At 41.6% G+C, this 12,747-nt stretch overlaps 1 protein-coding gene across 3 annotated transcripts in view; it reads left to right on the top strand.

The window, feature by feature from the left end:
- Positions 1–2,426: 2,426 nt before the first annotated feature.
- The window catches only part of TESK2 (testis associated actin remodelling kinase 2), a 126,054-nt gene continuing 115,733 nt past the window's right edge, over positions 2,427–12,747 (top strand). For 2 of the 3 annotated variants that reach the window (XM_084874597.1, XM_084874596.1), the window contains exon 1: positions 2,428–2,779. The gene's annotated coding sequence lies outside the window, so the exon portion shown is untranslated. Of the gene's footprint in view, positions 2,780–12,747 lie in introns of all 3 variants that reach the window. The other variant, XM_084874598.1, reaches the window with a different exon arrangement.

Raw genomic sequence — 12,747 nt, 5'->3', positions numbered from 1 at the left:
TCTGATGTGTTTTCTGTGAATCAGCACCCACATGGGATAGACTCAGCTGTACCTTTTCTTCCTCCTGTAGCATGACTACTACCTACCATCTCTCGGAAATCCAAGTTCATAGACATTTAGATCTGCACCTTCTGAATTCAAACCCTGTGCTCAGTAGAACTTGGAAGGAGGTGGGAGCTCTCATTTTGGTGGGAGAGGTAGGACAGTGCTCTGGGGCAGTACTGCTGTGGGGAGGCGGAGGAGGACGAGACATTCTAGTGGGCCCGGGACCATAATAGGCAGCTTTCTCTCTTGTCTCCGCTTCTGCTCTTGAGCCTTACTCCAGCCCTTCCACACCTCTTCATCCTTAAGCAGTCCAGGCTACACTTCTGTAGCAGTCTATTTCCTGGTCTCCTTTCAATCTCTCTGCCTCTAATCCAGTGGGTTTACAATTTTTTGACTGTGACCTCCAGTAAGAAATAGGTTACATTATAGTTTAGTAAATATAAATGTATATATTTATTAACTGAAACAAATCTAATGATTCAGTACTTACTAGGAGTGATGCCCTCTGATATTTCCCATTGAACATTTTTTTGTGGCTTTTGGTTCTGATCCTTCCACCATTGGTTGCTCTCTGGAAAATATATTTTCCTAGGTAGATGACGGGTACATTACTTTTTCCTTACTTGGGCTTTGTATTTTAGACAATGCAGTTCAGGATTTCCTTAGTAGCAATAGCATCTCACTGAGGTCTCATGAGATCTCTTCCACTGCTAACTATAGCGAAACGATAATACCATCCATCCACCAAATGGATGTTTATTACATACCAGTTCTAGTATGTATTTACCCTGAGCTAAGATACGTAGTGGGCTCATGTAAAAGTCCTATTGCTTAGCTCAGTCCAGCTGGGAAGAGGAAGCAGTTATCTGAAATAAAAGCATCATAAAAGACTGATGGCAGAAACTACTTCCTTATTATGGGGTGAAATAAGTAGCAGACAGGTCATGAAGAGTGGCCTTTGATACCTAAGTAAGGCAATCCTTGGTTTTTACCCCACAGCATTAGGGAGATTGCTGAGAGTGGAATGGTAGAGATCAGGTCAAACAGAACCTATTTAAAAAAACAAACCAAAAAACTTTCCTACTGAACCAGGTATAAGGAACTCCTGTTTGATAAATCTTTTACTGGTCAGGTGATACATCTGGCATGGTGGCATTATTCATTTAGTTCTACTTACTACCAAGTGCTGTACTTACTCATCAGCTACTTTACATTGGGCTCTGTGGAAGACAGGTTTGCAAGGGTGCCAAAGCTCTTCACAGCAGAAACATTTAATAGCTACATGGATCAGTGGTATTTGAACCGTCACCAGGTGGCAGCATATGACCTGTTTCCAAAAGAATACGTAACAGAAGAGGTTTCCGGCCTAGGGGACTAGGCTACAGTGTTCTTTTCTCCAGAGATCCTGTGAGCTAACAATTAATCTTCCTAAAAGTGTCCTGTTAAGGCTTCTCTCCTGCTCGGGAATCTTCCCCCCTCATTCCCCGCCCGAGGATTGAGCCCACAACATAGGCATGTGGTCTGGCTGGGAACAAACTGTGATCTCCTGGATCATAGGTCCATACTCAACCACTGAGCCATGCCAGCGGGCTCAATAAAAAAAAAATGTTTTAAGTGCCCAAGGTCCAGCCATGTGGAAAGCATGAAGAAATGTGTGCCTGATGAATAGCTGAATAGAATTATAGTCTCTACGCAGCTCTTTCAAAATCTTTGGTTTTCAAGCCAACTCAAGTGTTACCTCCTCTAAGTAGCCTTTACCAGAATTAACTTTTAACCTAGTGAATTGCTCCTTCAGCTTTTTGTTTAACCTTATCCACTGCTGTTACTATCTCAAGTCGTTAACACAGTTAATTGTTTATGTAACAGTTTCCTCCCCTGCCGCAAACCGCCCCCCCCCCCCTTCCCCGTCCCCCACGCATGCTGAGATGCAGGAGGCTGTGTTCACAAGACTTTTCCTTAAACAGATAGTCTTACTCTACTATACGTTCACCTACCCAAAAGCTGCGCCAGTCGAATACATTTTCTTTGGGTTTGTTAATTATCACTCATTTATGTGTTTGGAATCTCGATTGGTCCACTGTTTACCGTCCCACCTGGTGCGAGGCTCTGGGCCTGGGGTTCCCCCCAGGTGCCTTCCCTCCGCCCCGCTCCTCCTCTCCCGTACACTGCCTCTTCTGTTTTCACCTCCGCTCCCTTCTTATTAGTTCCCTCCTCGCCTAAGGCTGTTGATTGGCTCTTCTCGACGCCCATTGTGCCCACCCTCATACCACGTGGCATTCCTGACGCTCATTGGTCAGTTTCACCACCTCGTTGATTAAGGGTTGGCTGATGATTGGCTGCTCTGAGGGAGGGCTTGAGGAGAAGGGCGTGGCCCGGTGAAGCCACGCCCCCAACTCCTGGACCGGCCGGGCAGGCGTTTCAGTCGCCGGTGGCTGGGGAGCCCTGCGGGTCTTCCATCTGCCCTCTCCGGCTCCCCGGACGGATCATCCTGGTCCCGCCACACAGGCGGGGGGAGCGGCCCTGACTGTGGGGCCATGGCAGTAGACTCCTCGTCCTCCTCCGCCGCCGCCAGCCCCGCGGGATCGCCGGCTTCTGCGCGAGGGACCCCCACCGCCTCTGCAGGCTGAGAGCCGCTGCCGCCTCCGAGCCGCGAGGGCTACTATGCTCCCTCTTGGCCGCCGCTTCCCCCTCCCGCTCGCGCAGGCACCCCTCTGGCTGCTCAGTCCCGCCTCAGGTAACGCCAGCCGAGCACGTGAGGCTCGAATCCGGGGCACCCGGGCCCGCGCCCGCGCCCGCTGCGTCGCCTCGGCTCCGGAGCATAGGCGCTCGGGTTGCCTGACGCCAACAGGACCTCTTCGTTTCCCAGAGATGTGCCTCTCAGCTCTCGGGGACACCCCTCGTCTCCTTCCCCTTCCCTTTTCACTTCCCTGAAAGTCCCGGGACAACCCCCGCCCCGGCCCCCTCACTCTCACCCTCTCGGCTCAGAGGCCTGGAACCCATTAGAAGTTCCTTCTTATCACGAATTGGTCCTTGACTCCTCTCAGGGACTTTCCTCAACTTCAGAGACTCAAGAAATTTAATTTCTTCAGAGAACTGTTTCTGAGACCTCCAGCTCCACATTGAGAGCCTCTTCCTCTCAGTTATTCCCTCCTCCCTCAGGGATCGGGTCTCCCTCACTTTGCTTCGCTCAAACACAGTCTTCCCTCGCAAACAGCCGCTTCTACCCCCGAAAGATTCTTCCCCTCAGACACCACTGCCTCTCCTCCCGTCACCCCTCTTCCCCCTGCCTCCTCTGCCTTTACCCTTCCCTGAGACTCTGGACTAAGCCAGGATTGTTTTACAACCTTTTAATTTATGCCTCTAAGAAAACCTTGCTGAAGAATTTGGACTTTATTATGTGGGCATGGGAGCCATTGCAGGCTTTGTAAGTAGGAGTTTGGTATGATTGATTATCTGATGAAAATGTGGAGGAAGAACTGAAAGTGAAGACAGTGTGGATACAGAAAAGCTTAGATAGGCAGGAAAACTAGCGTGCTAACTGGAGTAATGGCAGGAAAACGAAGAGAATGGCCTGCAATTCTATGAAGTTTCAAAACAGTTGACAGAATTCGCGGGAGGTTTCTGACTTGACTGATGGGGTGGGTTGCTAGTGTTAATTGAAGTGGGGGATATAAACAATCTTGAGGGAAGGTAATGAATTTGGTTTTGGACAAGTTCCATTGGAGGTGTTTTTCAGATATTACTGTTGGTAGCTGAAAATTTTGGTCTGAAAATTGGGAAAAAGGTTAGAATGGAATACATACATTTGAAGGATCAGCAGAGACTATACGGGTGATATTTGAAGCCTTAGTATGGACGGTAATACTGAAAGAAGAGAAGGGCTGCGGACCACAAGGAACGTTGTTGTTGGAAGGGTAATAGACACTGAGAAAGAGGGTTTAAAGGAATGGGACAGGAACTGGAATAGAATGGCATTATAATAGAAGCCAAAGGAAGAAAGAGTTTCAAGAGGGAGGGGGCAGCCATCAGTGTCTGGTGCTCCAGAGGTCAAGTAGAATGAGATTAGGAAGAAACCATTGAATTTTGCAATTAGGAAATCACTTGTTCCCTTTGAAAGACACTTTAGATGCCATGATGATGGCAATAATAGCAGTAGTCAGATCATAGTGGATTGAGGAGTACATGGGAGGCAGTGAGTAAAATTCCTCTTTCAACAAGTGTGCTTGTGAAGGAGAGTCCATGGCAATGAAACTTTATTTTGAATGTATTATATTCTAGGCACCATAAAGATACTTTGTACATCACACAGCCTTGTGACTTAGGAATTAGTATCCCTCTTATAGTTGGGAAGAATATAGGCAAGAATTTGAACAAGGTCTGTCTAGCTTTGAAACCTGTGTTTTTTTCCACTATGGCACGTGTGTATTTTTCTTTTTATTATGGGTGGAACAGTTTTGTGAGTTGAGGGGAAATTTACCTAGGAAATACGTTGGGCATTTCATTCTTTGACACCAAAAGGATAGAAGTCAAAGTGGATAATAATGTGAAGATAATGATAGATGGGAAAGAAAGTGAGGGGATTTGACAGATGGCCTTATTTTCTTGGTGTGATTAATTATCTGTGAAGTCAGTTTTCTCTGGAGATGGAACAAACTATGGTGTGTTTATGATTTGGGTATTACAATTATGGCCATGGGAATATTTTGTGGAAAATGAAAGAGGAATGGATTAAGGAGTTAAAAAACAAAGATTGCTAACCACATTGAGGGCCCAGTTAAAATTAATTAGAAATAATATATTTGTAATAGGGCTGGGAATATAAGAAGTAAAACCTTCAGAGGGGCTGGCAACCTTAGAGAATAAGGACACAAACAGAAATGTGTTGAAGATGAGGTTTTCTATGAAATACAGAATGGGAAAGCTCAGTTCAGTATTTCAAGGTAAAAACAAAAACAAAAAAACGGTGTAACTGTCTTAGTGCTGTTGAAGGGGATTGGAAGTATAATTTATTGAAGTAGTGGGAGGTTAAGGTGTTAAGTATGTTGAACATGTCATCAGTATGAATGTCAATAGTGACTCAATATGATAGCAGCAAATGGAACAGAGGAAATACTGGGTACTGTAGGTGGGGCTGCTCAGAATTGAGGCACTCAGAATTGCATTGGAGTTCCTTGGCACTTGTTAGAAAGTAGTTCTAGGTGGTACAGATGTTTGTATGTGAATTAATGTTGAGATCCTCAGATAATTGGTGCCCTGGATGCATGATATATTATTCTTATACAGATGATCTCAAACACAAATCCTTTGAAAGTTGGCATATGATGGGCCAGTTTAATTCTATTTAAAAGTACATGTTTGGAAGGCGAGGCTAGGGACTCACCACACAAGGATCTCCAATAACATTTTGTACTTAGGTTAATTTTAAACAGAAAATTATGTATGCACTCATTCATTGTCTCACTTAGAGTAGAAAGCTGACTTGCTTTAATGCTTTTTTCCCCCCTATATGAAAGTGTTTATAGATATGTTTTCAGCGTCATACACTTTATTGTTTGCCAGATAAATGTTGTGTTGGAATTTGAAACCTATGATAAGGGCTTTTATGAGAATTTCGTCTCTTGTCAATGAATGCAGCCCAATCATCATATTGTAGAGTGTGGGTGATAGTGAATGTTTTGGACCAACAAGAGTATTATACTCTTTTCCAAGTCATCACATACTAGTGTTATTTTTTGCTGAGCATTCAGCGGGAGTAGTTGTTTCATAAAAAAGCCTTCTTGTGATATTTTTTAAGTCTTCCATTCCTGAAAATTTCAGAAAGGAAAAGCATTGGAAATCCTAACTATAATCAACCCTTGTTAGTTATATAGTTGTAGGCAAATTTCTTATCCTCTGTGAGCTTTAGTTGTTGTTGTTTTTAATTTTTATTTTTTTAATATATATTTTTATTGATTTTTTACCGAGAGGAAGAGAGAGGGATAGAGAGTTAGAAACATCGATGAGAGAGAATCATCGATCAGCTGCCTCTTGCACACCCCCTACTGGGGATGTGCCCACAACCAAGGTACATGCCCTTGCCCGGAATCGAACCCGGGACCTTTCAGTCCGCAGGCCGACGCTCTATCCATCGCTCTATCCACTGAGCCAAACCGGTCTCGGCTAGTTGTTGTTTTTTAAAAATTTAATCTTTGATAAGGTAACACATTCAATTGTTTAAGTAAATATTTACATATTTATGTTTTATGTAAACAGTGAAAGTGTCACTCCTTATATCTCCACCTACCTAGTTCCATGCCCATTCCCAATCACTTTTATTAGTTTCTTTATATTCTTTTAGACTTACTTTAGGCCAATGGTTGTTATTTTCATATTTTTACCAATTTTCATGCAAAAGGTAACCCATGGTTCTCTACTGTTCTGTACCTTCTCTCTCCCTAACCCCCAATCTGCTTTTTTCACTCAATATATCTTAGAAACCTTTCAGATCAGTATTTAGAGAGCTTCTGCTTTATTTATTTATTTTTAAAAATATATTTTATTGATTTTTTATAGAGAGGAAGAGAGAGGGACAGAGAGTCAGAAACATCAATGAGAGAGAGTCATCGATCAGCTACCTCTTGCACACCTCCTACTGGGGATGGGCCCGCAACCAAGGTACATGCCCTTGACCGGAATCAAACCCAGGATCCTTCAGTCCGCAGGCCGGCCAACACTCTATCCACTGAACCAAACTGGTTTCGGCGAGAGCTTCTGCTTTAAATAAACAAAAAAAACACCTGCATAGTATTACGTTGAGTGAATGTATCATAATTTAACTATTTCTTTATTCTTGGACATTTGTGTTGCTTCCAGCCTTTTGATATGCTAAGCAACTTTATAATGAAGACCCTTGAACAAATGTCATTTTACATGTATGTAAAGGTATTTGTGGGATACATTTGCAAAAAGTGTGACTTCTAAGTCAAAGGATATATATACCAATTATGAAAAATATTGCTAGGTTGCTTTCCTAGTGATTATTCTAGTATACATTGCCTGTTCACTCAACATTACCTATATCACAGCTAATACTTATATGATACTTACTATGGGCCATATATTATTCTAAGTGCTTGATATACATAACCTCATTTAATCTTAGTAACATCCTTTTGAGATAAGTACTATTATTATCTCCACTTTTTAGATGAATAATTGAGGAATATAGAGAATTTAAGTGACTTTCCCAAATCTAAGTCAAAGGATATATAAATATTAATTATGAAAATGTGGCAGAAATTCAAATTGAGCACTCTGGCTCCAGGATCAGTGTTGTTAATATTATGCTTTGCTATTATCAAACTTGAAGTTTTCCCAATCTGATAGAGAAAAATTATACCTCAGAGAATTTTTAAAAAATTACATTAAGGTTGCCCAAACCGGTTTGGCTCAGTGGTAGAGCGTCGGTCTGCGGACTGAAAGGTCCCAGGTTCAATTCCGGTCAATGGCATGTACATTGGTTGTGGGCATATCCCCGGTAGGGGATGTGCAAGAGGCAGCTGGTAGATGTTTCTCTCTCATCGACGTTTCTAGCTCTCTATCTCTCTCCCTTCCTCTGTAAAAAATCAATAAAAAATATATTTAAAAAAAATTAATTAAGGTTAACCATTTTTTTAATATTGTTTGAGTCATTCATTTTCCTTTTCTGTAAACTGTTTAAACTCTTTACCTATTTTTCTGTGGGGTCATAGGAATCCTTCCTATTGATTTATAGGTCTCTCTTTACATATTATATATAAATATCAAACATATAAGGTAATTTTTTGTCTGCGATATTGCAAATATTTTTTCATCTTGATATTGTCTTCTGACTGCTTTTATTTTATTCCCATGCAGAACTTTTAGATTTTTATGTAGACAAACTTCTCAATCTTTTTCTTTAAAATTTTGAGTCATAGTTAGAAAGGCCTTCCCCATTTGAATCCTTAGTTTTTTATCTATCCCATAGGAGTGAGAAAATTGAATTATTGTGAAGGTCAAAGTGCTTTGTCAACTGTAAATCATGATACAGATATAATAAGGTGTTATTTATTAATTTGTCTTCTTTTAAAAAATATATTTTTATTAATTTCAGAGAGGAAGGAAGAAGGAGAGAGAGAGAGAGAGAGAGAGAGAGAGAGAGAGAAACATAAATGATGAGAACCATTGATTGGCTGCCTCCTGCATGCAGCCCACAACCAGGCATGTGCCCTTGACCGGAATCAAACCTGGGACCCTTCAGTCCACAGGCTGAAACTCCATCCACTGAGCCAAACCTGCTAGGGCTAATTTGTCTTCTGAACAGCTGTTTAGAGACTGTCATGTTTTCTCCTACAGTAAATGTAACAGAATGACATAATTTTTTTCCACAATGTGTGAAACTAGGGTGGTATTGATCTTTTTGTCAATGTTTTCTTTGGACAATTTGCATGCAGTCTTTTTCAAAAATAGGGTCTGTGGCCGAAACTGGTTTGACTCAGTGGATAGAGTGTCGGCCTGTGGACTGAAAAGGTCCCAGGTTCGATTCTGGTCGAGGGCATGTGCCATGGTTGTGGGCACATCCCCATGGGGGGTGTGAAAGAGGCAGCTGATCAATGATTCTCTCTCATCGATGTTCTAACACTCTATCCCTCTTTCTTCCTCTCTGTAAAATGTCAATAAAGAAATATATTAAAAAAATAGGGACTGTGGAAATCCTGAAGTATTTTTGCATACTTTAATGTTGTTATTTGTGTTAGGTATAATTAGAATCTGACTAAAAGTTCTGAAAAATTATTTTGCTCTTACATTAGCCATGGTTCAACTATTTTGCACATTATTTACTATGTGCATCTCCAAATAAGTCTTATACAATCTTAATATTATTTCACTTAACAAAATTAATACTACTTTTCTACTATACTCTAATAGTAATCCTTGTTAAGATTTCCTCAGTTGTCTTTTTTTAATTGACTTTTTTTTTTTAAGAAAGAGAGAGAAAAAAACATCAACTTACTATTTCACTTACTTATGCATTCATTGGTTGATTCTTTAAAAAAAAAAAAAAAAAATATATATATATATATATATATATATATATATATATATATATATATATATATATATATTATTGATTTTTCACAGAGAGGAAGGGAGAGGGATAGAGAGCCAGAAACATCGATGAGAGAGATACATCAACCAGCTGCCTCCTGGACACCCCCAACTAGAGATGTGCCCATAACCAATGTACACGCCCTTGATCGGAATCGAACCTGGGACCCTTCAGTGTGCAGACCGACGCTCTATTCACTGAGCCAAACCGGTTTCGGCTTTTAAAAAATATATATATTTTATTGATATTTTACAGAGAGGAAGGGAGAAGGATAGAGAGTTAGAAACATCGATGAGAGAGAAACATTGATCAGCTGCCTCCTGCACACCCCCTACTGGGGATGTGCCCACAACCAATGTACATGCCCTTGATCGGAATCGAACCTGTGACCTTTCAGTCCTGCAGGCTGATGCTCTATCCACTGAGCCAAACCGGTTTCGGCAGTTTTGGTCTCTCTTGCTCCCCTTTCTCTCTCTCTAAAAATCAATAAAAAATCTTAAAAAAAATACAACCAGCTGTTGAGGAATTAGTGTGCTCTTTGTTGTGTAGTAAGTGTAGTGGTATCGTAGGCTGAACTCTCTCTGACTTGCATAGTGTCCAATCCAGTGACACTTTTCTTCACATTATTTGACTGCTTTGAGGCTTTTGATATAATTGTTGTTTTCATCTTTGGTTTGTGTGACATACTTTTTCTTGTTTTATTCTTTTTATTTATTTATATTTTATTGATTTTTTACAGAGAGGAAGGGAGAGAGATAGAGAGTTGGAAGCATCAATGAGAGAGAAACATAGATTGGCTGCCTCCTGCACACCTCCTACTGGGGATGTGCCTGCAACCAAGGTACCTGGGACCTTTCAGTCCGCAGGCTGATGCTCTATCCACTGAGCCAAACCGGTTTTGGCTTTCTTGGTTTATTCTTAACTCTGTTGTTTCTTTTTTGTCCTATGTATGTTGACATATGTCATTGGCCTCTTATTTGATTTCACCTAAGGACATCATGAAGGAGACTGGGTTATGGCACATAGTAGCAACTTAGTAAATATTACTTATCCTATTTAATAAAGGGAGAATATACTAATTGACCATCACTTTGTCACAAAGATGGCTGCACCCACAGCTGAGGCCAAGTTCCCATAAGGAGCCTTAAGGAACAATCAGCAGGGACCCGAGGCTATGCCCTCCCCCACCGGGCAGGGCTTGACAGGGTACCTAGGCCGCACCCCCAACACAGCAGGGCTTGACAGGGGACCTCAAGGTGCGCTTCTCGTCCTGGTGCTGGGCTAGGGGACCTCAGGCTGCTCCCCCTGCCCAGCACCAGGCTGGGGGACCTCATACTGCACCCCCTGCCTGGTGGGGCTTGATGGGGTACCTCAGGCTGTGCCCCCCCGCCCCAGCACCAGGCCAGGAGACCTGAGGCTGTAACCCCCTGCCTGGCTGGGCTTGATAGGGGACCTCAAGGTGCACCCCCAATGCTGGGTTGGAGGAACTCAGGCCTCGCTCCTGCCCAGTGGGGCTTGGGGGACCTGAGGCTGTGCCCGCCCTCCCACCCCCCCACCTGGTGGGGCTTGAGAGAGGACCTCAAGGCACATCCCCAGTCCTGGTCTGGGCTGGGGGACCTCAGGCCATGCCCCCTGTACTGGTACTAGGCAGGGGACCTAAGACTATGCCCCCTACCGGCAGGGATTGACAAGGGTGAGACTAGCCGGGTCTGAATCTGGTCCAATTGAGTGGGGGGATGTGTAAATACTATTGACTTTCAAGTCTGCATCTTCAGTCTAGTCCTCTCTCCCTGGCCTGGGCCCTGGTCAGGCACGTGCAGGAAGCAACTAATCGATGTGTTTCTCTCACATCAGTATTTCTCTCTGTCCTTCCCTCTCTCTTCCACTCTCTCTAAAAGTCAATGGAAAAATATTCTTATTGTATTTAGTTGGGTGAGGATTAAAAATAATAATAATAAAAAAATAAAAATAAAAAGTACAGTGTCTAGATTTGAATTCTGGCTCTATCACTGAGAGAGTTTGGACAAGTTAATTCCTTCATGCTTTTTTCTCACATTTGTGAAACATTTAGTAATAGTATTTATTTTATAAGGGCTATTATGAATATTAAATATAAAGTACTCAGAAAAGTGTATGGATTATAGTAAATGCTCAGTATATATAGCACCTATCATAATGCTTTGCACCCAGGGGGAACCCAATTAACATTTGACTCCATTAATAGAAGGGATTTCTGAATCGGCCAAAAGATTGGACTAGTTAACCTCCAAATGCCTTTATAGCTTTCAATGTAAGTTTATGGGGCCTCGTGGATTGTGATTATTACTGCAAATAAAATATTTATCTAAAAGAGATAATACAGTTTTAAGAACTGGCTTTTGATCTGTCAGTTACTAATATATGCCATTGTATATGTTCGTGGCTAATTAAGTAAATAGGGATGTCAGTTTTTATGTTAGATTGCTTTTAGTTTGAATGGAAACTGCAACTCATGATTTCACAGCAGGATGGTAAGTTCAGCAGTATTGAAATGTGTCTGTACTTGTTATGTTGGTCCATAGAAAGGATAGCAACTGAGCAAACCTGTCATGTAGATTTGCCATATGGTTGGTCTTGATACACACAGCTAATGCACTTGTTAGTATTCCTATTGTAGAAAATGACCAGTTTTCTGGGCTATATCTTATTCATAACAAGCCTATCAAATTGTTTAGTTAATTTAGCAGGCAACTATGTTTTATATATTGTTTTAACTACAATATCTTGTATTTTATTTTCCTAAAATTAAGTTTCTTTTTCCTCCTGTTCTATCTCTGTCCAAATTACAGTTAGTTTGTCTTTCCTCTACACTCAAGTCCTGGCCATCCTTTCCTCTTTTCTACCCAGATGACTAGCTTAGATCCTTACAACTCTCATAGTGGAAAAACACTGAACTAAGTAATAATGATGTGGGAAAAGCTTGAGTTTTTTTGGTGCTGGATGGACCTTGCTTTCAATTCTGGTTCTACCAGCTATGTATCCTTAGGCAAGTTAACCTTCTGAGCCTACATTTCTTTTTCTGTAACATGGGGATCATATTTTGGGGGTATGTCTTGAGGAATAAATGAGAAAATGCTTATAAAATTTCTTTTTTAAAAAAGCTATTAACATTTCCCTTTCCTGTTGTAAGGAATCTTCAACTCTTTTTTTAAAAAACAATATATTTTATTGATTTTTTTACAGAGAGGAAGAGAGAGGGATAGAGAGTTAGAAACATCAATAAGAATCATGCATCAGCTGCCTCTTGCACACCTCCTACTGGGGATATGCCTACAACCAAGGTACTACATGCCCTTGACCGGAATCGAACCTGGGACCTTTCAGTCCACAGGCCGACGCTCTATCCACTGAGCCAAACCGGTTTTGGCAGAATCTTCAACTCTTAATGTACATAAGAATCACTGGGGAACTTGGTAAAATTCCCAGTTCTCACTCCAAGAGATTCTATTCTGACTTATGAGATCAAGGTTGAAATCCAAGAATCTGGGTTTTAAGATCCTTGAAGAAGATAAATGATCAATTGGCTTTTTCAGCCTTATAGGCTTCATGGCAAG

Source organism: Pipistrellus hanaki (genome assembly GCF_964339955.1).
Source record: "Pipistrellus hanaki genome assembly, chromosome: 2".
NCBI classification, from domain to species: Eukaryota; Metazoa; Chordata; class Mammalia; order Chiroptera; family Vespertilionidae; genus Pipistrellus; species Pipistrellus hanaki.
This window is presented reverse-complemented; position numbering and strand designations above follow the sequence as displayed.